We start from the raw sequence: 27,876 nt of genomic DNA, 5'->3' as shown, positions 1-27,876 counted from the left end.
TTGAGACGGAGTGTCGCTCTGTTGCCCAGGCTGGAGTGCAGTGGCTGGATCTCAGCTCACTGCAAGCTCCGCCTCCCGGGTTTACGCCATTCTCCTTCCTCAGCCTCCCCAGTAGCTGGGACTACAGCCACCCGCCAACTCACCCAGCTAGTTTTTTGTATTTTTTAGTAGAGACGGGGTTTCACCATGTTAACCAGGATGGTCTCGATCTCCTGACCTTGTGATCCACCCGTCTCGGCCTCCCAAAGTGCTGAGATTACAGGCTTGAGCCACCGCGCCCAGCCAAACCAGAGACTTGAGTGAGTTTCTTAATCCTGAGCTCTAGTTTGATTGCACTGTGGTCTGAGAGACAGTTTTTTATAATTTCTGTTCTTGTACATTTGCTGAGGAGTGCTTTACTTCCAACTATATTGTTCAATTTTGGAATAAGTGTTAAGTGGTGCTGGGAAGAATGTATATTCTGTTGATTTGGGGTGGAGAGTTCTGTACGTGTCTCCTAGTTCACTTGGTGCAGAGTTGAGTTCAATTCCTGGATATCCTTGTTAAGTTTCTGTCTCATTGATCTGTCTAATGTTGACAGTGGGGTGCTAAAGTCTCCCATTATTATTGTGTGGGAGTTTAAGTCTCTTTGTAAGTCTCTAAGGACTTGCTTTATGAATCTGGGTGCTCCTGTATTGGGTGCGTATATATTTAGGATAGTTATCTCTTCTTGTTGAATTGATCCCTTTACCATTATGTGATGGCCTTCTTTGTTTCTGTTGATCTTTGTTGGTTTAAAGTCTGTTGTATCAGAAACTAGGATTGCACCCCTGCTTTTTTTTTGTTTTCCATTTGCCTGGTAGATCTTCCTCCCTTTATTTTGAGCCTATGTGTGTCTCTGCACGTGAGATGGGTCTCCTGAATACAGCATACTGATGGGTCTTGATTCTTTTTACAATTTGCCAGTCTATGTCTTTTAATTGGAGCATTTAGTCCATTTACAATTAAGGTTAATATTGTTATGTGTGAATTTGATCCTGTCATTATGAGGTTAGCTGGTTATTTTGCTCATTAGCTAATGCTGTTTCTTCCTAGTATCGATGGTCTTTACAAGTTGGCATGTTTTCACAGTGGCTGTTACTGGTTTTTCCTTTCCACATTTAGTGCTTCCTTCAGGAGCTCTTGTAAGGCAGGCCTGGTGGTGAAAAAATCTCTCAGCATTTGCTTGTCTGCAAAGGATTTTATTTCTCCTTCACTTTTGAAGCTTAGCTTGGCTGGATATGAAATTCTGTGTTGAAATTCTTTTCTTTAAGAATGTTGAATATTGGCCCCCACTCTCTTTTGGCTTGTAGAGTTTCTGCTGAGAGATCTGCTGTTAATCTGATGGGCTTCCCTTTGTGGGCAACCTGACCTTTCTCTCTGTCTGCCGTTAAGAGTTTTTCCTTCATTTCACCTTTGGTGAATCTGACAATTATATGTATCGGAGTTGTTCTCAAGGAGTATCTATGTTGCATTCTCTGTATTTCCTGAAATTGAATGTTGGCTTGCCTTGCTAGGTTGGGGTAGTTCTCCCGGATTATATCCTGAAGAGTGTTTTCCAACTTGGTCCCATTCTCCCCGTCACTTTCAGTTACACCAATCAGACATAGATTTGGTCTTTTCACATAATTCCATATTGCTTGGAGGCTGTGTTCATTTCTTTTTACTGTTTTTTTTTTCTCTAAACTTCTCTTCTCGCTTCATTTCATTCATTTGATCTTCAATCACTGATACCCTTTCTTCCAGTTGAATGAATCGGCTACTGAAGCCTGTGCATGTGTCATGTAGTTCTCGTGCCATGGTTTTCAGCTCCATCAGGTCATTTAAGTTCTTCTTTATGGTGTTTATTCTAGTTAGCCATTCCTCCAATCTTTTCCCAAAGTTTTTAGCTTCTTTGCGATTAGTTCGAACATCCTCCTTTAGCTCGGATAAGTTTGTTATTACTGATCTTCTGAAGCCATCTTCTCTCAACTCGTCAAAGTTATTCTCCATCCAGCTTTGTTCTGTTGCTGGTGAGGAGCTGCCTTCCTTTGGAGGAGAGGAGGTGCTCTGATTTTTAGAATTTTCAGTGTTTCTGCTCTGGTTTCTTCCCATCTTTGTGGTTTTGTCTTCCTTTGGTCTTTGATGATGGTGACGTACAGATGGGGTTTTGGTTTGGATGTCCTTTCTGTTTGTTAGTTTTCCTTCTAACAGTCAAGAACCCTCAGCTGCAGTTCTGTTGCAGTTTGCTGGAGGTCCACTCCAGACCCTGTTTGCCTGGGTATCACCAGCAGAGGCTGCAGAACCACAAATATTGCAGAATGGCAAGTGTTGTTGCCTGATTGTTCCTCTGGAAACTTCGTCTCAGAGGGGCACCCAGTTGTATGAGGTTTCTGTCAGCCCCTACTGGGAGGTGCCTCCCAGTTAAGGTACTCGGGGGTCAGGGACCCACTTGAGGAAGCAGTCTGTCCATTCTCTGATCTCAAACTCCATCATGGGAGAACCACTACTCTCTTCAAAGCTGTCAGACAGGGATGTTTAAGTCTGCAGAAGTTTCTGCTGCCTTTTGTTCAGCTATGCCCTGCCCCTAGAGGTGCAGTCTACAGAGGCAGGCAGGCCTCTTTGAGCTGTGGTGGGCTTCACCCAGTTCGAGCTTCCTGGCCACTTCGTTTACCTACTCAAGCCTCAGCAATGGCGGATGCCCTTTCCCCAGCCTTGTTGCCGCCTTGCAGTTCAATCTCAGACTGCTGTGCTAGCAGTGATGAAGGCTCTGTTGGCATGCGGCCCTCTGAGCCAGGTACAGGATATAATCTCCTGGTGTGCCTTTTGCTAAGGCCATTGGAAAAGCACAGTATTAGAGTGGGAGTGATCCGATTTTCCAGGTGCTGTCTGTCATGGCTTCCGTTGGATAGGAAAGGGAATTCCCTGACCCCTTGCACTTCCCAGGTGAGGCAATACCTCACCCTGCTTCAGCTCAGTCCGTGGACTGCACCCACTATCCTGCACCCACTGTCTGACAAGCCCCAGTGAGATCAACCCGGTATCTCAGTTGGAAATGCAGAAATCATCTGTCTTCTGCGTCACTCACATTGGGAGCTGTAGACTGGAGCTGTTCCTATTCGGCCATCTTGGAACCTCTCCTACCTTTGGTCTTTGATATTGGTACCTGCTGATGAGGTTTTGGTGTGGATGTCCTTTTTGTTGATGTTGATGCTCTTACTTTCTGTTTGTTAGTTTTCCTTCTAACAGGTCTCTCAGATACAGCTCTGTTGGACTTTGCTGGAGGTCCACTCCAGACCCTGTTTGCCCGGTATCACCAGTGGAGGCTGCAGAACAGAAGATATTGCAGAACAGCAAATATTGCTGCCTGATCCTTCCTCTGGAAGCTTCATCCCAGAGGGGCACCCTCCTGTATGAGGTGTCTGTCAGCCCCTACTGGGAGGTGACTCCCAGTTAGGCTACATGGGGGTCAGGGACCCACATAAGGAGGCAGTATGTCCAGTCTCAGAGCTCAAACTCCAAGCAGGGAGAACCACTGCTTTCGTTGGGCCTGTCAGACAGGGACATTTAGGTCTGCAGAAGTTGTCTGCTGCCTTTTGTTCAGCTATGCCCTGTCCACAGAGGTGGAGTCTATAGAGGCAGTAGGCCTTGCTGAGCTGTGGTGGGCTCCACCCAGTTTGAGCTTCCCAGCCACGTGGTTTACCTACTGAAGCCTCAGCAATGGCGGCTGCCCCTCCATCCACCAGGTGGAAGCCTCACAATTCAATCTCAGACTGCTGTGCTGGCAGTGAGCAAGGCTTTGTGTGCGTGTGACCCACCAATCCAGGCATGTCAGAGAATCTCCCGGTCTGCCAGTTGCTAAGACTGTGGGAAAAGCACAGTATTTGGGCAGGAGTGTACTGATTTTCCAAGTACAGTCTGTCACAGCTTCCCTTGACTAGGAAAGGGAAATCCCCTGACCCCTTGAAATTCACAGGTGAGGTGATGCCCACCCCACTTTGGCTCGCCCTTGGTGGGCTGCACCCACTGTCCAACCGGTGCCAGTGAGATGAAACAGGTACTTCGATGGAAATGCTGAAATCACCCATCTTCTTTGTTGATCATGCTGGGAGCTGCAGACCAGAGTTGTTCCTATTTGGCCATCTTGGAATAGAACCAATGTTTATCTTTTTGTGCCTGGCTTATGTCACTTAAAATAATGATCTTCTGTTCCATCCATGTTGTTGCAAATGACAGGATTAAATTCTTTATTTTATGGCCAAATAGTATGCCATTGTGTATATGTACCGTCTTTTGCTTTATCCATTCATCTATTGATGGGCCCTTAGGTTGTTCCCAAATATTGGCTATTGTGATGGTGCTGTTACAAACAGAAGTGCAGATATCTCTTTGATATACTGATTCCTTTTTTTTTTTTTTTCCAGCAGGTTGAGGGAGGCAGTAGTGTATATATCCAGCAGTGGGAGTGCTGGATCATATGGGAGTTCTATTTTTAGTTTTTTGAGGAACCTCCAAACTGTTCTCCATAGTGGTTGTACTAATTTACATTCTCATCAACAGTGTGTAAGACATTCCTTTTCTTCACATTCTCACCAGCATTTTTACTGCCTGTCTTTTGTATATAAACAATTTTAACTGGGGTGAGATGATATCTCATTGCAGTTTTGATTTGTATTTCTCTGATGATAAATGATGTTGAACCCCTTTCATATGCCTATTTACCATTTGTATGTCTTCTTCTGAGAAATGTCTTTTCAAATCTTTTGCCCATTTTTGATTAAGTTATTAGATTTCTTTTCCTATACAATTGTTTGAATTCCTTATATATTATGGTTATAAATCTCTTGTTAGATGGGTAGTTTGCAAATATTTTCTCCCAATCTGTGGGTTTTCTGTTCACTTTGTTGATTGTTTCCTTTGCCATGTAGAAGATTTTTAACTTGATAGTATCCCACTTGTCCATTTTTTGCTCTGGTTGCCTGTGCTTGTAGGGTATTACTCAATAATTTTTTTTTTTTTTTTTTGCCCAGAACAATGTCCTGGAGAGTTTTCCTAATGTTTTTTTGTAGTAGTTTCAAGCTTGAGGTCTTAGATTTAAGTCTTTAATCCATTTTGATTTGATTTTTGTATATGGTAAGAGATGGGGGTCACGTTTTTTTCTTCTGCATATGAATATTTATTTTTACCAGCACCATTCACTGAAGAGTGTGTCTTTTCCCCAGTGTATGTTCTTGGAAACTTTGTTGAAAATGAGTTCACTGTAGGTGAGTGGTTGTGTTTCTGAGTTCTCTATTCTGTTCCATTGGTCTACCTGTCTGTTTTTACACCAGTACCATGCTGTTTGGGTTACTATGGTTTAATAGTATAATTTCAAGTTAGGTAATGTGATTCCTCCAGTTTTCTTATTTTGCTTAACAGCTTTGGCTATTCTGGGTCTGTTGTGTTTCCATATAAATTTTAGCATTGTTTTTTCTATTTCTGTGAAGAAGGTCATTGATATTTTGATAGAAATTGCATTGAATCTATAGATTGCTTTGGGTAGTATGGACATTTTAACATTATTGATTATTCCAAAACATGAAAATGAAATATCTTTCTATTTTTTGGTATCCTCTTCAATTTCTTTCACCAGTATGTTACAGTTTTCTTATAGAAATCTTTCACTTCTTTGGTTAATTCCTAGGTATTTAATTTTATTTGTGGTTCTTGTAATAGGATTACTTTCAAAATTTCTTTTTCACATTGTTCACAGTTGGCTTATAGAAATGCTACTGATTTTTGTATGTTGATTTTGTGTCTTGCAACTTTATGGAATTTATTTATCAGTTCTATTGATTTTTTGGTGGAATCTTTAGGTTTTTCTAACTATAAGATTATATCATCTACAAACAAGGATAAGTTGACTTACTCCTTTTTAACTTACATACTCTTTATTTCTTTTTCTTTTTTGATTGCTCTAGCTAGGATTTCCAGTACTATGTTGAATAATTGTGGTGAAAATGGGCATCCTTGTTGTGTTCCAAATCTTAGAGGAAACACTTTTAGTTTTTAGTTTTTCCTCATTCAATAAAATTCTAGCTGTGAGTCTGTTGTAATAGGGCTTTTATTACTTGAGGCATGTTTCTTCTATACTTAGTTTTTTGAGAGTTTTGATCATGAAAGGATATTGAATTCTATAAAAAAATTTTCCAGGATAAAATTAAAATGATTGTATGTTTTCTGTCTTTTATTCTGTTTACATGATGTAGCACATTGATTGATTTGCATATGTTGAACCATGAATTCCAGGGATAAATCCCACTTGGTCAAGATGAATGATCTTTCTAATGTATTGGTCAAATTTGGTTTGCTAGTATTTTATTGAAAATTTTTGCATGAATATTCATCAGAGACAGTGGTTTGCAGTTTTCTTTTTTGATGTGTGTGTGTTTGGTTTGGTATCAAGATAATACTGGCCTTTTAGGATAAGTTTGGAAGTGTTCTATCCTCCTCTATTTTTTGGAATAGTTTGAAGAAGATTGGTATGAGTTCTTTTGAAATGTTTGGTAGAATTAATCAGTAATGACTTCAGGTCTCAGGCTTTTCTTTACTGGTAAACTTTTTATTATAACTTCAAACTTGTTATTGATCTGTTCAGGTTTTGGGTTTCTTCCTGGTTCAATCTTGGTAGGTTTCGTGTGTCTAGCAATTTGTCCATTACTTCTGGATTTTCCAATTTCATGGCATATACTTGTTCATAGTAGTCACTAATAATCCTTTGAATTTCTGCAGTATCAGTTATAATGTCTCCTTTTTCATTTGTGATTTTATTTATTTGGATCTCTCTCTTTTCTAAGTCTAGCTCAAGGATTATTAATTTTGCTTAACTTTTCAAAAAACCGATTTTTTTTGTTTCATTGATCTTTCATATTGTTTTTTCATTTCAATTGCATTTATTTCTGATCTGATCTTTATTATTCTTTTTCTTCCGCTAATTTTGGGTTTGCTTTGCTCTTCCTTTTCTAGTTGTTTAAGATGCATTGTTAGATTGCTCATTTGAAGTTTTCCTTTTTTATAATGTAGGCACTGGTAGCTATAAACCTCCCTCTTAGTATCACTTTTGCTATATCCCCTAGGTTTTGATATGTTGTGTTTTCATTATCGTTTGTTTCAAAAATTTTCTCAATTTCCTTCTTAATTGTTTCCTTGACAGACTGGTCACTCAGGAGCATATTGCTTAATTTCTATGTGTTTGTATAGTTTCCAAAATTCCTCCTGTTATTAATGTCCAGTTTTATTCCATTGTGGACAGAGAATATTCTTGATATTGTTTCAATTTTTTGAATGTTTTAAGATTTGTTTTGTGGCTTAACATATGGTTTATCCATTAGAATAATCTACGTACTGAGGAAAATAATGTGTGTTCTGCAGCTCTTGGATGAAATATTCTGTGAATATCAGTTAGATCCTTTTAGTCTGTAGTGCAGATTAAGTCTGATTTTCTTTATTGATCTTCTGTTTGGAGCATCTGTCTAATGCTGAAAGTGTGGTGCTGAAGTCTCCAACAATTATTGTACTGGGGCCTATCTCTCTTTTTATCTCTAATGATATTTACTTTATATATCTGGATGCTCCCTTGTTGGATGCATATATATTTAAAATTGTTATATCCTCTTGCTGAATTTACCCCTTTATGATAATATAGTGACTTTGTTTGTCTCTTATATTTTTAGGTTGAAATCTATTTTGTCTGATGTAAGTATAGTGACTCCTGCTCCTTTTGGTTTTTTATTAGCATGGAATGTCTTTTTTCCATTCTTTTATTTTCTGTCCATGTGTGCCTTTATAAGCGAAGTGTATTTCTTGTAAGCATCAGATCTTGTTTGTTCATCCATTCAGCCAGTCTATGTCTTTTGATTGGAGAGTTTAGTTCATATACATTCAATGTTATTATTAATAAGTAAGGAGTTAATCCTGCCATCTTCTTATTTGTTTTCTGGTTGTTTTATGTTCTTCTCTTCCTTCTTTTTTTCCTTCCTGTTTTTAGTGCAGGTGATTTTTGCTGGTGATATGATTGCTTCTTGCTTTTCGTTTTTTGCGTATCCATTGTACGTTGTTTGGTTTGAGGTTACCACAAGGCCTGTAAATACTATCTTATAATTTATTATTTCAACCTGATAAAAACTTAACACTATTTGCATAAACAAATAAAAAAGCAAGAATAATATTTATAAAAACTCTATGCCTTAACTTTATCCCCCAACTTTTTAACATTTTGTTGTTTGTATTAATATCTTATTGTACTGACTATGTCTTGAAAAGTTGTTATAGTTATTATTTTTGATTGGTTCATTGTTTAATCTTTCTACTTAGTATATGAGTAGTTCACACACTGAGTTACAATATTATAATATTATGTGTTTTTCTGTGTACTTACTATTACCAGTAAGTTTTGTACATTCAAATGATTATTTATTGTTCACTAATGTCCTTTTTTCATAATTGAGGTAATCCCTTTAACACTTCTTGTAGGACAGGTCTGATAATAATAAAATTTCTCAGCTTTTCTTTTTGTCTGGAAAGTCTTTATTTCTCCTTCATGTTTGAGGGATATTTTCACCAGGTACACTATTTTATGGTAGATTTTTTCTCCTTCAGCACTTTAAATATGTAATGCCACTCTCTCCTGCCCTGTAAGATTTTCACTGAAAAGTATGCTGCCAGAGGTATTGGAGGTTCATTGTATGTTATTTGTTACTTTTCTCTTATTGTTTTTCATATCCTTTCTCTATTTTTTACCTTTGAAAATTTTGATTATTAAATGTCATTAGGTAGTCTTATTTGGGTTAAATCTGCTTGGTGTTCTATAACTTTCTTGTACTTGGATATTTATATTTTTCCCTAGATGTAGTAAGTTCTCTGATGCTATCCCTTTGAACATGGTTTCTAACTCTATTTCTTTCTCTACCTCTTCTTTAAAGCTAATCACTCTTAAATTTGCCCTTTTGAGGCTATTTTTTAGATCCTGTAGGCATGCTTCATTGTTTTTTATTCTTTTTTCGTTTGTTTCCTCTGGTTATATATTTTCAAATAACCTGTCTTGAAGTTTACTAATCCTTTCCTTGGATCAATTCTGCTATTAAAAGACTCTGATGCATTCTTCAATATATCTATTTCATTTTTCAGCTCCCGGATTTCTACTTGATTGTTTTAAATCATTTTAATCTTTGTTAAATTTGTCTAATAGAATTCTGAATTTCTTCTCTGTGTTATATTGAATTTCTTTGAGTTTCCTCAACAAAGCTATTTTGAATTCTCTGTGTGAATGGTCACATATCTCTGTTGCTCCAATATTCGTCCCTGGAAACTTATTTAGTTCATTTGGCAAAGTCATGATCTCCTGGATGGTTTTTTTTTTTTTTTTTTTTTGCCAACAAGCTGAGCTTTATTGAATAAATTAATTGTGACAGAAGTAGGGCTAATTAGGATCAAACATAATTATGAAAAAGAAAATCCACTGGGCACGGTGGCTCACGCCTGTAATCCCCAGCACTTTGGGAGGCCAAGGCAGACAGATCACTTGAGGTTAGGAGTTCGAGGCCAGCCTGGCCAACATGGTGAAACCCCATCTCTACTAAAAATACCAAAATTAGCCAGGCATGGTGGCGCATGCCTGTAATCCCAGCTACTGGGGAGGCTGAGGCAGGAGTTTTGCTTGAATCCGGGAGGTGGAGGTTGCAGTGAGCCGAGATCGTGCCACTGCACTCCAGCCTGGGCCAGACAGAGTGAGATTCTTGTCTCAAAAAAAAAAAAAAAAAAAAAAAAAAAAAGAAAAGAAAAAAAAATTCCCTTTATTTCCCCACAAAAGGAGCCTGCTTAATTTGAGCCAAACAGATATTAGCAGAATCTAGTTTAATCAGCACATAAATGGAGAATTGGAAAACGATGAGAAGGGATGTCATGTTGATAAATTGTTGTGCTATTTTCCTCTTGATTAGAAGGAAGAAGTGTGCCAGAAGAGATTGCGAGAGAATTCTCAGGAGTCAGTTGTGACAGAATATGGATTGCAGAGGGATGTTTTAAGAGTGAAGTAATTTCATGATCTTTCTTTCTGAATATGGTATCAACTAATCTACGCTGAGATTTCCTCTGTATCATTTGGTGCTTTGCTAGTGCCTAGGGTATTTTATTTCTGGAATTCTCATTTTACTGCAATCCATTCTTACTGCTATCCATTTTAAAGCTAAGACAGTTCTAGAGAATTAAGTATCAACTCATAAAAAAAAATCCACAGTTTTAATCATGTAAATACTTTTTTGTTTTATCATTTAAGATTTAAATGACTATAATTTAAATCTTTTTCCTGGATGGTCTTGATGCCTGTGGATGTTCATCTATCTGTGTCAGGGCATTGAAAAATTAGGCATTTATTTCAGCATTTGCAGTTTGGGCTTGTTTTTACCTGCCCTACTTGGGAAGGCTTTCCAGGTATTTGAAAGTACTTGGGTGTTGAAATCTAAACTGTATCTGCTTTAGGGGGCACCCTAAGCCCAGCAGTGTTTTGATCCTTTCAGACACACAGAGGCTCCTTGTAATGATCTTGTGCAAGATCCAGGAGAATTCTCTAGATTACCAGAGACTCTTATTCTCTTCCTTTACTTTCTTCCAAACAAACAGTGATATAGTTTGGCTGTGTCACCACCCAAATCTCATCTTGAATTGTAGCTCCCATAATTCCCATGTGTCATGAAAGGGACCTGGTGAGAGGTAATTGAATCATGAGGGCAGGTCTATCCCATGCTGTTCTCATGATAGTGAATAAGTCTCATGAAATCTGATGGTTTTCTAAATTCGAGTTCCCCTGTACAAGCTCTCACAACCAGAGGTTCTTCATGAGGGCCCTGCCCCTGCAGCAAATTTCTGCCTGTACATCTAGGCATTTCCATATATCCTCTGAAATATAACTGGAGGTTTCTAAACCTCAATTCTTGACTTCTGCCCACCCACAGGCTCAACACCACATGGAAGCTGCCAAGGCTTGGGGCTTGCACCCTGTGAAGCCACAGCCTAAGCTGTACCTTGGCTCGTTTTAGCCATGGCGAGAGTGGCTGGAATGCAGGACACCAAGTCTCTAGGCTTCACAAAGCAGGGGTTTTCCTAGGCCTGGTCCATGAAACCATTTTTTCCTCCTAAGCCTCTGGGCCTGTGATGGAAAGGGCTGCTGCAAAGGTCTCTGACATGCTCTGGAGACATTTTCCCCATTGTCTTGGTGATTAACATTTGGCTTCTCATTACTTATTCAAATTTCTGCAGCTGACTTGAATTTGTTCTCAGAAAATGGGTTTTTCTTTACTACTGCATCATCAGGCTGCAAATTTTCTGACCCTTTATGCTCTGTTTCCCTTTTAAAACTGAATGCTTTTAACAGCACCCAAGTAACTTCTTGAATGCTTTGCTGCTTAGAAATTTCTTCTACGAGATACCCTAAATTATCTCCCTCAAGTTCAGAGTTTCACAAATCTCTAGGGCAGGGGCAAAATGACACCAGTCTCTTTGCTAAAACATAGCAATGTGTTGGCAATTCAAGACTGTTTTTTCTGCCTCTTCTGTGCCTCTTTCAGCATCACAAAGTTAAAATCAGGTACTGTGAGTGCTCACCTGATGTTTGGTTCTTACAAAGGTGGTTTTTTTGTATGTAGATAATTGTTAAATTGATGTCCTTGTGAGGTGTGGTGGGGACAATCAGTGGAGCCTTCTATTTTACCATCTTGCTCCACTTCCAGTCCCTAGTCATTCAATGTAAACTTCCCCATTAATCCTACCCCAGTCCCACTAGACAGTCAAAGCAATGAATAAGTCATTCTTTTGGTATATCCTGCTGTATGTAGTACAGTGCCTTTTAAATATTAATTTATTTGAGTTAATCCATTTTCTGTATCATTTAATTGATGTCTTATCAAAATCAGTGATAATTCTTGCATGTAGAAAGACAATGAACATGGTGGAAAATTCATAGGACTGTTAGGCTGAAGATTTGGATTATACCTCAGGCTTCAGTGGATGATTAATTGAGTGATCTTGGGCAAATCACTTCTTTTTTGTGATCTTTTCACTTATCTATAATACAATAGGGTTTGAATTATATGATCTCTGATGTCCCTTCTAGTCTACCATACTATAAATATGTGAATCAGGGTATTTCTGTTTTTTGAGAGCTGTAGGATAAGAGATTTATAGCTTCCATGAAGAGAAACATGGACATAAGTTGTTTGTGATCTTGACTTACGACTACTAGATGTTCCCTGAACTTCTTCCAGGTGATATCTGAGGGAAAGACTCAATTCTTTGAGTGTATTAGCTGTGCTCAGAATACAGGCTTGGCCAGGCACTGTAAAGGCAGTACAGTTGTTGTAGATTTGAAAGTGATTTCTAAACAAAGTGCTAAATTTATGATTTAAAGTTTTCTCACTTGTCAAATCCCACAGGTCTTTCTCCCTGGACTTATCCTTTTTGTTTTACAAGTTATGCCACCTCTGGTTCTTACTATAGGACTACCATTCTTCAGGTCTTCTAAGAGAGAAACTCCTGAAATCATATTTGATAGCTCATTTTTATCATTTGTTTTATGAGAAGCCCATCCTGCCCTATCGTGTTGTGGCATGCCAGGTTTCACTAACACAGGCCTCCATAATAACTGTTTCAGTACTGACCGAGTGGTTAAGTTAAATATTAAAAGCCAGTGCCCTTATGTGAAGGCTGGAATTTAACAAAGAGTCCACCAAGGGTTTTGCCTAGGCTTTTCCTGGGCCTTAAACATGACAAAATAATGAAGGAATTCTTAACAGGACTCATTTAGGATTAAACAAACTTTATTGGGGATCTGAAGAAACTCCCCAGGCCTCCACAAATAAGTTTATTGGGATCTAAAAGAGCCCCCCAAACCTCCATGATTTAGCAGGAGACAAGATGAGGGTAATCACCCCAGCACCTAGACCCATTTAGATTAAGAAACTCCCCAGTCCTCCACAAACAAGTTTATTGGGATCTAAACTCTGCAGAGTTTCTAACAGGCTTTGATTCCTAGGAAAGTACATCACTTCCTTAATGTGGACCATTTTGGTTCTTGGGCCCTTAATAACCTAAACAAATGAGTCCTCTTTGCCCCAAGTAAAAATGTTTGTAATTTGTTTTACTCCAACAAAGTGCAATAAATTAAACCTTTGACTTTAGTAAGACAGCTGTACTTTTTTGTATATTTTTCGAAATTTTCTCATAGTCTTCTGGGAACCAAATTCCAGAATTAAGGCAATCTCTTGAGATTGTTTTAGAGTCCAAATGCCTAAAAGCAAACAAACTACCACCCTCATCATACTGATCGAAGTTGTCCTGACAGCTCCCCTGATTAGGGTTGGTGGAGACATCAGATATACTTGAGTACCTTCCAAGATATTACTTATAAGGAAAAAAAGTTACTTTTTTCTAGATTGGATAAATAGCAACATCAAAATGGATATTTCATTGCTTAGAAGATAATCCTAAGATTTATTCATCTTGCTTCACTGAAATTTTATGCCCATTCCTCACTTTCCCAGAAGCCCCTGGCAAGCGCCATTCTAGTTTCTGATTCTATACATTTGACTATTTTAGATATTTCAGTTAAGTGGAATAAGTGCAGTATTTATCTTTCGGTGATTGGCTTATTTTGCTTAGCATAACATCCTCAAGGCTCATCCATGCAGTTGCATATTACAGAATTTCCTTCTTTTTTTTTTAAGGCTGGATTATATTCAATTTTATGCATATACCACCTTTTCTTTGCCTATTCATCAGGACAATTGGCAGAACTATTTACAATAGCTAAGATTTGGAAGCAACCTAAGTGTTCATCAACAGATGAATGGATAAAGGAAATGTGGTACATATACGCAGTGGAATACTATTTGGCCATAAAATTAGATCCAGTAATTTGCAACAACATATACAGAACTAGAGATCATTACATTAAGTGAAAAGTGAAATAAGCCAGGAACAGAAAGACAGACATCACATGTTCTCACTTATTTGTGGGATTTAAAAATCAAAACACTTGAACTCATGGTCGTTGAGGGTTTTTCCTTCCTTCCTTCCTTCCTTCCTTCCTTCCTTCCTTCCTTCCTTCCTTCCTTCCTTCCTTCCTCTCTCTTTCTTTCTTTCTTTCTTTCTTTCTTTCTTTCTTTCTTTCTTTCTTTCCTTCTTTCCTCCTTCCTTCCTTCTTTCTTTCTTTCCTTCTTTCCTCCTTCCTTCCTTCCTTTTTTTTTTTTTTTTTTTTGAGGATGTCTCACTCTGTCACCCAGGCTGGAGTGTAATGGTGTGATCTTGGCTCACTGCAACCTCCACCTCCCATGTTTAAGCAATTCTTCTGCTTCAGCCTCCCGAGTAGCTGGGATTACAGGTGCCTGCCACCATACCTGGCTAATTTTTGTATTTTTAGTGGAGACCGTGTTTCACCATGTTGGTCAGGTTGGTCTCGAACTCCTGACCTCAGGTGATCTGTCTGCCTCAGTTTCCCAAAGTGCTGGGATTACAGGCATGAGCCACTACAGCCAGCCTCCATTGAGGGTTTCTAGTTTTATTCTATGCCATCTCTTATTTATGGTAAGTGCCCTGTTTTATAAATAAAGACTTCTTTTTAGTTATACTAAATCACTTCTCCTTTAAGAAAGGAGAAAAATTAGTTTAATTTTCTAATGAAGCAAAGACAATATGGGTAAAGCAGCTATAACACAATAGTCTTTGTCCAAGAATGATCTGAGTTTGAATCATTGTTTCTTCACTTAGCTGTGTAACCTTGGGCAAGTTACTTAACTTCTCTGATACTGTTTCTTCATCTGGAAAATGAAGATAATAAAGGAGAAAAGACAGCAAAAGGGTATCAGAGCGGAAAAAAAAATGAAAAATGTGTAGTATTGTAGAATCCAAAGGAGTGGTTTTTAAGAAAGAATGTGGTCATTGGTTTGAAATGTTCCAAAAGACCAAAGAGAATGAGGTTTGTAAAATGGCAATTGGACTTGGTAATTAGGAGGCCTGTGGTGATTTTCTAAGGAGGAAAATGTGGTCTAAAGCCAAGCTGTAAAAATCCTTAACAGTGGCAGCAGCAGAAGTGTGGACTTGTAAATAAAAATGTTTGAGTGATTAGTCAAGGTGCTTCAGGTGAATATTTACTTATCTCAGACATATTTTTGGCAAGGTGGGAGTGAAACAGTGTAGAGTCTGCATGTAAATGCTCCAAACAGAAAGAGTTTATCAGAGATCTGTGGCCTGAGTCCAGGTGAGGTTTCTATGCCAAAGTATAGTAAAATCTGGGGAAGCAGTTGAGGTTTCCCAGGTAAAGGCAGATTTTTGTAGTGCTGAAAGAAGCTCTTCAAAAAAAAAAGCACACGGTACCATTAAGGAAGGAGTCAATGGGGAAACAAAACTGTCCAGTTGCCTGATATTGGGTATTCTTGGTGTGGAGGAGCAGACTGTACCTTATTTCCCCAAGTGTTGCAAAAAACAGTAATGTAGTTACATTCCTCTTAAAAATACATAGCCATGTATCCATTCTTAGTGAGTAGAATGAAAGGGAGGTGACTTTGTAACTGTGTAGGTAAATGGTACATGAAAAGTTATTAATTGAATTAAATTGAATTGAATTAAATGGATTTTGATTATATGATTAATAGTTTATGGTTTTGTCATATATAAAATGAAATGTCTGCTGAGCCTTGTTTACCTGAGCCTTAATTACCCCAAACTATTAATTTAATTAATTCAGCTAAATTTACTGAGGTTCAAGTGAAAGTTTAAATAATAGGACTGGAAATGGAGCCTCTAAGTTTAATTTTTATATCTAGGAAGATTTTGGTAAAGATACTGACAAGATCAGCTTATATTAAATATTAAGATGTACTAAGGAGAAATCAAACTGGAATTGTAAAGAGCCCACCAGCCTGATTTGAAACTTTAAATTCTATTCTTCATAACAAAACAGAAAAAAATGGTCTAACCATAGAACTTACTACTTTCTGCCTAGTATTATATTATATGCATTCATTCAAAAATATTTTTCTAAGCCTCTATTTTATCCGTTTATGTACTTGGCTTAACACTTCTTAAATGAAACTCCTTAGGACAGGGAGCAGGTTTCACTCATCTTTGTCCTCTCTTAGAGCTTAACCCAGGGCTTGGCACATAGTAAGCCCTCACTAGATGTTACTGCTTGGCATTGAATTGGTGGCAGGGATTATGTGTGAGGATGACACCTGACCTGTGTTTCCCTGGGAGAGATATAGCTATATTTCACAGGATTGGCCTTTGTCTATCACTGCGTTATTAATATCCTCAATTATAGGCAAGGAAAGAGAGTCATTATTTTATGCAGATGTTGTCAACTGGTGGATGGGAGTTAAAAATCTGAATAACTTTGAAAAGTTGAGGTATAACTAAGGTGAATGCCAAGTAAATTTTTGTAGTTTATCAAATACCAGTCAAAAAATGTACTGTTTCGTTGCAAGTAGAGCTAGAGAGAAAAGGCGGGAGAGAGAGAACAAAAATTGGTGTTAAGTGTGAAAAGTGTATCAAAATGTACTGTTTAGTTGCAAGTAGAGCTAGAGAGAGAAGGCGGGAGAGAGAGAACAAAAATTGGTGTTAAGTGTGAAAAGTATATCAGCAATGAAGAGGTAGTCCTGATTGAACACCACATTGATCACACCTTCTCCCTTTTTAGAAGCTCCTTGTTGTTTACAGGAAAGGGGATAATTCCTGTCCCATTAGATGGTATTGAATGACTTCTCAGGACCCCTTCTGTTACTATAAACCTATTAGCATAATATGAAATTTGATTCTCTAAGGTGTATTCAGTTCTTTGAAAACTTCTTCCAGTAATTCCTGGGCACCCTTTAGGATAAGAAATGGTATGACAAAGAGTAACTTATCAGTGTCCTGGTGTTCAGACTTTCATGAGGATTTGAGACCAAATATGATCACAAAGTGAGTAATATGAAAAGAGATGACAGCTATGTTCCCACACAACTGTGAGGTGAACCAAGTCACTTTGAACAGGTAATAAAAGGAGTATGTGTCAGGTTACTCAAAACAATTATCAAGCGGAGTTACTCAGTGAAAGGAAGCTACCATAAGAGGCTATAAAAATCTCTGTTTGGGATTGAATGACTTAGTTTTATAGAATGTTAGGATGGAAGAGCACTTGGAGAACATCTAATACCCTCCCTTCATGACCCAGAAAGTTAAAATGACTGCCGGAAGTAACAGACAGAATTAGTGGCAGTGTAAAGACACCTCACTCACAGTCCAGTGCTATTTTCACTAAAGCATATAATTAAGTTTCAGATTCCACAAAGCCTTTCAATAGACACTGGCACAAGATAAATTCATATACTGCTACAAATCATGACAGTTAAATAAACTGTTGTGCAAAGGACTGCACAAAAGGCAAGGATTGATCCATTATTTTTGCTCTTTGTTTACAATATGCGAATATTGTTTGCTGAATTTACAAATCACAAATTTCTTTTTTTTCTTATTTATCTTCTGTTCAACCTGTCCTTATCACTTATGCTGAATTATTCTTAAAGTACAGTTTTAATCATATCCTTTCCCTCTCAAAGGTCTCCAGTGGCCTATTAATTAAGCTCAAAGAACTATTCAAGACTACAATAATATTCCCTCCTGACTGCAAAGAGTTACTTTCCTGTTGTTTACCATATGTGTATCATGCAAATGATGCTATGAACAGCTCCATCTCTCGTTTTGTCTCTTTTTCTTTGCTCAGGGCATTTTAAGGATGGCAAAAATGCTGTTTTGTTTTGCCATTTATAAAATGCCCTTTGTCCTCATCACTATTATATGTAATTCTAACCATCATTAAGACAATCTCTTACATCCCCTCTTCCCTAAAAACTTTCTAGATGCTCTGTATTACTTTGAAATAGTAGTTATATTAAAGGGGATGGATTAGCCACTTAATATGTATCAATTCTGTGCTAGATATTTAGAAAACAAGACATAGACCTTGCCCACTAAGGGCTTACGATCTACTAGAGGGAGACACAGATATGTTAACAAATAAATGCACTGCATTATTGCAGCTGCTGTGATAGAAGTTGATAAAGGACACAGAGCATAAAAGTAGTAAATGGGTGCATGCATTTGTAGAAAAGGCTTTATAAAAGAGAGAAGGGTGGGGCATATGGGGAATAGTATCCTAAGTAGGGGGAGAAAGTAGAATGAGCAAGGAATGGAGGTGCAAAGTAGCCTGACATATTTAAGGAACATCTAACATTTTGATATGGCTAAAATACAAGATGAAAGTTGTATATGTGTGCATGTGTGTGTGTTTGGGTGTGTGTGTGTCTGTGTGTGATTGGACTTCGGGGCTTAAAAGTGAGAAATTAGGTATAAAAGAAATGCAGAAAGTAGATCATAAAGGGTGTTATATACCATTCTAGATAATTTGAGTTTGCCTTCTAGGGAATTGCAAGTTACTAGAAGATGCAGAGTGAGAAAAGAATACTGATATATAAGGGAAAGAGGAAGTAGGGCTGTAAATATAGTTTGTCCATCCCTGAGTGGTTTAATTTTCTTGATAAAATAAGAGGCAATATTATCTGCTGAGAAAAAAATGGGCTGCAGTAGGGTTCAGTTCATTGAAAGATTGGTGGAGGTTGGAATAATTGACTCTGGAGAATGGGAGAGAAATATGACCAAGAAGGGACTGACGGCCCAATTGAGGTTTGAGAATGTGAATTTTTAACAGCCCCAGTCTGCATGATTGTGTGATTTATTCCAGTGGTGCTCAGCAAGCACCCTGGGTGTAGGAGAGAAAATATACAAATGTTTCAATTGATCTAAAACTGGGGGCCACAGGGCAAATGTTATGAAAGGACAATGGGGTAAGGAAGTTAAGGATGCTACCAAAGAAGTTCTAGCCCAAGCAATTAGGCAAGGCAAAGAAATAAAAGGCATTCAAATAGGAAAAGAAGTCAAACTAGCTCTCTGCTGCTGCTGATTATATACATAGAAAACCTTAAAGACACTGCAAAACAAACCTCCCAGAACTAATAAAAAAATTCAGTAAAGTTTCAGAATATAAAATCAATGTACAAAAATCAGTTGCATTTGTATGCACCAAAAACATTTTAGCTAAGAACCAAATCAAGAACACAATTCCATTTACAATAGCCACAAATGTTGAAATAGCTAGAAATTTATCTAATCAAGAAGATTAAAGATCTATACAAAGAGAATAACAAAATGCTGCTAAAAGAAATCAGAGATGATACAAATAAATGGAAACATATTCCATGTTCATAGAATGGAAGAATCAATATTGTTAAAATGGCCATACTGTCCAAAGCCATTTATGGATTTAGTGTTATCCCATCAAAATACCAATGTCATTTTTCACAGTTAGAAAAATGAATTCTAAAAATTTATGTGAAACCAAAGAAAGCCTGATTTACCAAAGCAATTGTAAGCAAAAGAAACAAAACTTGAGTCATCACATTACTCAACATCAAACCATACTATGAGGCTACAGTAACCAAAATAGCATGATACTGGTACAAAAACAGACACATACCAGTGGAACACAATATAGAACCCAGAAATAAACGTACACACCTACAACCATCTGATCTTTGACAAAACTGACAAAAATAAGCAATGGGGAAAGGACTCCGTATTCAATAAATGATGCTGGGATAACTGGCTAGCCATATGCAAAAGAATGGACCCTATACCTCTCACTATATACAAAAATTAACTGAAGATGAATCAAGGTTTTAAATGGAAAACCTCAAACTTTAAAAATATTAGTAGCAAACCTAGGAAATACCCTTCTTAACACTGACTTTGGCAAATTAATTTATGGCTAAGTCCCAAAAATCAATTCAAACAAAAACAAAAATAGACAAGTAGAACTTAATTTAATTAAAGAATTTCCGCAAAGCAAAATAAACTACCAACAGAGTAAATGTGCAGCTTACAGAATGGGAGAAAATATTTGCAAACTGTACACCTGACAAAGGTCTAATATCCAGAATCTATAAGGAACATAAATCAACAAGCACAAAATAATCCAATTTAAAAATGGGCAAAGAACAGGAACAGACCCTACCCAAAGGATTATAAATCATGCTGCTCTAAAGACACATGCATACGTATGTTTATTGCGGCACTATTCACAATAGCAAAGACTTGGAATCAACCCAAATGTCCATCAGTGACAGACTGGATTAAGAAAATGTGGCACATATACACCATGGAATGCTATGCAGCCATAAAAAAGGATGAGTTTGTGTCCTTTGTAGGGACATGGATGCAGCTGGAAACCATCATTCTTAGCAAACTATCACAAGAACAGAAAACCAAACACCGCATGTTCTCACTCATAGGTGGGAACTGAACAATGAGATCACTTGGACTCGGGAAGGGGAACATCACACACCGGGGCCTATCATGGGGAGGGGGGAGGGGGGAGGGATTGCATTGGGAGTTATACCTGATGTAAATGACGAGTTGATGGGTGCTGACGAGTTGATGGGTGCAGCACAGCAACATGGCACAAGTATACATATGTAACAAACCTGCATGTTATGCACATGTACCCTAGAACTTAAAGTATAATAATAATAATAAATAAATAAAAAAGAAAAAAAAATAGATCCACAAAAAAAAAGAAGTTGTACAAATGACCATCAAACATAAAAAATACCCAACATCACTAATCACCAGAGAAATGCAAATTAAAACCACAGTAAAATACCGTCTCACAATAGTCAAAATGGCAATTAGTAAAAAGTTAAAAATAAAAGATGCTGGTGAGGCTGTGGAGAAAAGAGAGTGCTTATACACTGCTAGTGGGATGCAAACTAGCTCAGTCGCTATGGAAAGCAGTTTGGAGATTTGTTGAAAAACTTTAAATGGAACTCTATTTGACCCAGCAACCTCACTAGTGGCTATATAGCCAAGGGAAAATAATTCAGTCTATCAAAAAACACATCCATGCACATGTTCATCAAACTGCTATTCACAATGCAAAGACATGGAATCAACCTAAATGGCCATCAATGATAGACTGGTTAAAGAAAATGTGGTACATATATACCATGAAATACTATGCAGCTATATAAAAAACAAACCAACATGGATGGAGCTGGAGGCAATTATCCTAAGCAATTAACATAGGAACCAAAAACCAAATACCACACTTCCTTGCTTACAAGTGGGAGCTAAATATTGAATACATGTAGACATAAAGATTAGAACAATGGACACTGTGGACTACCTGATGGGGGAGGAAGGGAAGTGGGCATGGGCTGAAAAACTACCTATTGGGTACTGTGTTCCCTACCTGGGTGTTGAGATCATTTGTACCCCAAACCTCAGCATTATGCAGTATACTAATGTAACAAAGTGCACAATGTACCCCTTAATCTAAATAAAAGTTGAAACTATAAAAAATAAAACTAGCAACAATAGAATGCAACCAAAATAATAGTTAAAAGTAAAATTATGAAGAAGTTTAATAGATTGGCAGAAAAGAGGGGGCACAAAAGACTTGAAGACACTCTGAGATGTATGAACTGGTGTAGTGGTAAAAGGGATGTGAGAGATCTGAAATCCTATGGGCTTTAGTCAGAGTGTTGTACACCGGAGTTCCAAATTTCAATTCTGTGGTGATAAATAAGGCCCTGGGCATGAGCATGGAATGAGTAACCAAGGTGGAATATGAATGGACATTGTTTCAGATAAGGTGGTAAAAATTGAAGTCAGCTTGTTGGGTTGGTTGTTCACATGGAAGATGAAGTTACCAGTGTGATCATAGAATTTAGGAGGTAGAAAGGAGAACTGTCTAGGAGGTTGACAGATGATGTGAATAAGAAAGATTAGAGGATGACATAGATGAATGTCTTTTTGCATTATGGTAGAAAAGTAATGATTTAGAGTAGCATCAGCAAGCCAAGAGACAGCTGATAGACTCTGGCTCACAGTATATGGGATGTAGAAAAATAAGCAGCATACTTTTGATGAGAAAGACCAAGGTTAGCTTAAGGCAAGGACATGGTGAGAGAATTCTCTGTAGAGGTTTAGGACATAGGATAACTTACTCATAATGGAAAGTGTGTTCCAGAAGGCACAGTAAATAAAGGGTTAGAAAGGTCAGATGTGGAAGAATTAGAAGGAAGGAAGTACAGTGTATTCTCACGATGTTAGAACCTTGGAGAACAGTTGACTAGAGAGTTGATGGTTCAACCACAGAATTCAAATTTCTGTTTTTACTTAATTTGTCTCTAGCTCTTCTTTGTACTTTTTAAAAATAGTAATTGTATCAGAGGATGGAGCAAGAAGGCAGAATGGAAAGTTCCACCAATTGTCTTCCCTGCAGGGACATCACTTTAACAACCAGCTACAAAAATACAAAAAATCACCCTTCATAAGAACCAAAAATTAGGTGAGTACTCATAGCACCTGGTTTTAAGTTCATATTGCAGATAGAGGCACTAAAAAGGTAGAAACAACAGCTTTGAATTACCAATGCCACTACTCTCCTATTCCCTAGCAGTGAGTAGGAGTGACAGTGTGGTGGGAAGAGTGTTTCTGTGTGCCAGAGAGGGAGAGTGCAGCAATCGTGAGACATCGAACTCAGTGCTGTCCTATTAGAGCAGAAAGAAAAACTGGATGAAACTCAGCTAACACCTGCCCACAGAGAGAGCATTTAAACCAACCTTAGTCAGGGGAGAATTACTAACTCCAGCAGTCAGAACTTGGAGTTCCTGCTTGTCTTGCCACCAGGGGTAAAGTGCCCTGGGGCTCTAAATAATCTTAAAAGGCAGCCTAGGCTGCAAGGACTGCAACTTCTAGGAAAGTCCTAGTTCTAAACTGTGCCCAGATACAGTGGACTAGAGGGACATGTGATCTACTGAGACACCAACCAGGCCAAGGGAGTGCTCATATCATCCTTCTTCTTATCCCAGCATGCACAGCTTGCAAGTCCAAAATAGACGCCTTCCTCCTGCTTGAAGAGACAAAAGAGAAAAGTGGGGAGGACTTTATCTTGCATCTTGGATGCCACCTCATCCATAGCAGGATAGGGCACCTGTTAGAGCAATGAGGCTCCCTTTCCAGGCCCTAACTCCTGAATGACATTTCTTATTTATTTATTTATTTATTTATTTATTTATTTATTTTATTATTATACTTTGAGTTCTAGGGTACATGTGCATAACGTGCAGGTTTGTTACATATGTATACTTGTGCCATGTTGGTGTGCTGAATGACATTTCTAGACATCCTTGAAGGGAAGGACCCAGTCCTGGCAACACTCATCACCGGCCAACTGAAGAGCCCTTGGGCCCTGAATAACCTGAAATGATATCCAGGTACATTGCTGATGGTTTTTGGTGACACTGAGAGCTGCTGGCTTCCGGTGAAACTCAGCATATTCCAAGCTCTAGTGGTTGAGGCAAGATTCCTTCTGCTTCTGAAGGGAGAGAAAAAGGTGAGGGGGATTTGGTCTTATACCTTATATATCAGCTTGGCCACAGGGAGGCAGACCACCAAATGACCTCTCAGGGTCCTCAAATCAATAATATGGCTCTTGTATGGCATTTCTGTATGTTTCTTGGGCTGGAAGGGAACCTACCGTTCTGTAGGTGAGTCCCATGTTGGGCAGCATTGTCTACAAGCTGACTAAAGGGAACTTGGCATTTAAGGGAACATTGGTAGTAGTCTGACAGTAGTCTCCATGGGCCTATGGTTATGGTGGCCATGGGATGAGGCTTCTCTGCTTTGGAAAGGGGAGGGAAGAGTGGGAAGGACTGCATTTTGTAATTTGAGTGCCAACTCAGGTGCAGTGCAATAGCACACCAGGTAGACACCTAAGGATTTTGATTCTAGTCCCTGACTCCTGAATGGCACCACAGGACCCACACAAAGAATGGGGAAACTTGCTACTATTAAGAAAGGGACACAAGCCTGGCTGGGTTTACCACCTGCTGATTATAGATTCCCCAGGGCCTTGAGTAAACATAGACAGTAGCCAGGGAGTGGTTACAGCAGGCCTGGGGTCACATTGGTCGTAGCCACAGGGATGCTTGTGTCACTCTACCCTCAGCTCTAGGTGGTTCACAATGGAGAGAGGGAGAGACTACATCTGTTTGGAAGTAAGTAAGGGAAGAGAACAAGAATCTCTGCCTGGCAATCTGTAGAATTTTCCCACATCTTATCCAAGACCATCAAGGTGGAACTTCTATGAGTCTGCAAGAGTCACAGCATTACTGGGCATGTGGTGCCCCAAGATTCAGATACAGCTTAGATCACACACCCACATCCTTTTGAATATCTAGAAAGCCTTCCCTAGAAGGACAGATACAAATAAGCCCAGACTGCAAAGACTACAATGAATACCAAATTCTTCAATTCGCAGACACAGATGAACATCTACAAATATCAAGATCATCCAGGAAAACATTACGTCATGAAATGAAATAAATAAGTCACCGGGGACAAATGCTTTAGCAACAAAAATATGTGACCTTTCAGACAAAGAATTTAAACTAGCTGTTTTCAGGAAACCAAAAAAAAAAAAAAAAAAAAAAAAAAAAAAAAAAAAAAAAAAAAAAAGGAAAAAGCAATCCAATACAGAGAAAGAATTCAGAATTGTATCAGATAAACTTAATGAAGAGATTGAAATACATAAAAATAATCAAGCAGAAATTCTGGAGGTGCAATTTAGTATGACAACTGCAAAAAATGCAGTTGGTATACTAAAATTTGCATCAGAGTCTTTTAATAGCAGAATTTATCAAGGAGAAGAAAGAATTAGTGAGCCTGAGGACAGGCTATTTAAAACTACACAGTCACAGGAGACAAAGGAAAAAAGAACAGAAAGCAATGAAGCAGGCTTACTAGAAAAATAGCTTCAAAAGGGCAAATCTAAGAGTTATTATTGGCCTTAAAAAGAAGGTAACAAAACACATAAGGGTAGAAATTTTATTCAAAGGGATAATAACAGAGAACTTTCCAAACCTAGAGAAAGATATCCATATCCAAAAAGAATAAGTGTATAGAACACTAAGCAGATTTAACTCAAAAAGACTACCTTAAGGGTTTTAATAATCAAACCCTGAAGAATCAAAGATAAAGAAAATATCCTAAAATCATCAAGAGAAAATAAGCAAATAATATGCAGTGGAGTTCCAATAGATCTGGCAGTAGACTTTTCACTGGATACCTTACAGGCCAGGAGATAGTGGCATAACATATTTAAGGTGCTGAAGAAAAAAATGACTTTTTTTCATTGCCCAAAATACAAATTTTATCCACTAAAATGAAAACAGAAAAAACAACTACTGCAATGTAAATAATATAACAACAAAAATAACAAAATATCATAATACACAAGGCCAAATCACATCCTATACACTCACTACACCCACTCTACCCTACCTTAGCCCATAATCAAAGGGACAGGGGAATAAAACAAATGTAGCAGGAAAGGCAATATAAAGCCATTAATTAAATAACTGGAATTTAGTTTGTAAATGCTAAAACCATTTCTCAAAAATTAAGACAATGCTTTTGATCAGCAGACTAAATTACTATAAATAAAGATAAGTACTTATTACTAAACAACTTGAATCTTTGCATGACTAAAATGTAAAATAAGCGGTGACTTGAAATCCTAGAGTGAACTTTATATAGGAAAGGAATGTCTACCTGTAGACACTGAGAACTCTTGGGAGGGGGAAAAGATTTGGATATAGTTATAGTTTTGACTTTGCAGATGATCATTTTTGCAGAATTAGATGGAAAAGATCCAGTGCTTTTTATAGTTCAAACACAGACAAATGCTGGTAAGTCTCCTAAAATTTGATTAAAAGTTGGAGTGCTGTGTGATTTTAAGAACCTGAAGCAACAGCATTTCTAAACAATTCTTAAAATAAACTTGTTAGCACATCAGTGTTGTGCATTAAATTTCACAACTCACAGAGAAGAAAAAAAATGTCTTTCTTAACTCTAAACACACAAGTTTTAGAAGAAAAATTTTAATAAACTGCTGCTCCCAGAACAGGAAAAGCCTTATGCTAAAACAATTTATTCCTGGAGTCCTTAACTAACAACTAGATTGAACTACCTACCTGATTTGGAGCTGATGTGTCCTGGAAAGCATATTTTAAAAATTTTAACACTTTTCTCCCCTTGCAGAACACTTTAAATTTAAACTTAAAGTCTAGACTATACAGATCAAATTCAAGTTAATGACTGTATAACCAAACTAAGTGACAGACAGTACAAAGGTGAAGAACTGAGGATTTACATACTAAAACATAAGCAGGGCAGTCATTATTTAATTTTTAAAACCCTGATTTAAATTTGCAACATTCTGGCTGGGTGCGCAGTGGCTCAAGGCTGTAATCCCAGCAATTTGGGAGGCCAAGGTGGGCAGATCTCTTGAGGTCAGGAGTTTGAGATCAGCCTGGGCAATATGGTAAAATCCCATCTACTAAAAAATACAAAAATTAGCCAGGCATGGTGGTGCTCGCCTGTAATCCCAGCTACTCAGGAAGCTGAGGCAGGAGAATCTGTTGAACCTGGGAGGCAGAGGTTGCAGTGAGCCAAGATCAAGCCACTGCTCTTCAGCCTGGGCAACAGAGCAAGACTCCATCTCAAAAAGAAAAATAAATAAATAAATAAAATAAATTTGCAATGTTTTAAATGAATACCACTTAAAGTAGTGATCAACTGAAGATAGGTGAACACAACAACACTCTTTCTCTTAGAAAGTACAACAAAAATATAATTTTTTACAGTTTTACGCTCAAACTTTTCTCTGTAGTAACATGCCTTCCTCACCTCTACAATAGGTTTGTTGTGAGAATCTTGTAATGTAAACTCTGGATGTTCTATGAAGCATTTTTAAACTTCTAGCTTATACCCTACTGACTCTTATTCAAGTGTCTTTTAAAAAATATTTAAACAACTATTCTTTTCTTGCCAATATTTTTATAATTTCCAAGAGGTTTTAAGAATTTTGAGAGAATATTTATTTCATAAGTATCTACTACTATTACTAGTCAAGAAAACAAATGTAGGTAGAGGAAAGACTTAACATTTTGTCCTATATACATCTTAATCATCCTAACATTAAAAACTCACGTGAAGCTTTAAGATACAAGATGATATGAGACTCTTAACACGGAAAACTGTCACTATAACTACAAGCAGTGTACAAACATGCTTCTACTTTTACCTACATAAGCTGACAGATGTTTAAAATACTGGGTTAACAAATATCTTTTAGTAAAGTGACTTAGGTAGGCTTAAACTAGCCAGGATTAAGAATGAACCCTTACTAATTAATTGGAAGATCTGAGACATATTTTATATTTTATTTTACAAAATGAGAAATACTTATTTTGAAACAAGATAAGAAGATATGGTCTGTCTGTCTGTCTGTCAAAAAACTACCACTCAGAAATATTTTTCATCCATAAAGCAGGAAAACATAAAAGCACTGACATTTCACACAGGCACCAAAAAGGCTAACTGCCCTGCCTTCTTGGATTAGAAAAACTAAAGCTGAGTGATAAGTACTTTTGCAGGCATTTGAACATGCCTAAGCCTTTAAATCAGTAAAATACTTTCTAAAAATTCTGACTACAAAAGTAACACATACTTATAAAAAACTCAAACAGAACAATATGAAAAAAAAGAAAGTGAAAGGCCCCTATAAAACCCTTGTGGGGCCCCTCCCCCCACTCCCCTGAAGAGAAACCACTTTTAACAGTTTGGTGCATAACTTTCCAACTCTTTTGTTCTATAGAACTCTCCACCACAAATCAACAGAATATACATTCT

The 27,876-nt window shown here is 37.7% G+C and overlaps 1 protein-coding gene across 3 annotated transcripts in view; it reads right to left on the bottom strand.

Annotated features, from left to right (window-relative positions):
* Positions 1 to 27,876, bottom strand: part of CYSLTR1 (cysteinyl leukotriene receptor 1) — a 77,168-nt gene that overhangs the window by 22,591 nt on the left and 26,701 nt on the right. The window contains exon 2 of one of the 3 annotated variants that reach the window (XM_011976897.1): positions 22,950 to 23,032. The exons of the other annotated variants lie outside the window; for them this stretch is intronic. The gene's annotated coding sequence lies outside the window, so the exon portion shown is untranslated. The remainder of the gene's footprint in view (positions 1 to 22,949; positions 23,033 to 27,876) is intronic. 3 annotated transcript variants of the gene reach the window in all.

The sequence above is a fragment of the Mandrillus leucophaeus genome, unplaced genomic scaffold (genome assembly GCF_000951045.1).
Source record: "Mandrillus leucophaeus isolate KB7577 unplaced genomic scaffold, Mleu.le_1.0 Scaffold1703, whole genome shotgun sequence".
In the NCBI taxonomy this organism is placed as follows: domain Eukaryota; kingdom Metazoa; phylum Chordata; class Mammalia; order Primates; family Cercopithecidae; genus Mandrillus; species Mandrillus leucophaeus.
Note: the sequence above shows the minus strand (reverse complement) of the source record. Positions and strands in the feature narration are given on the sequence as shown.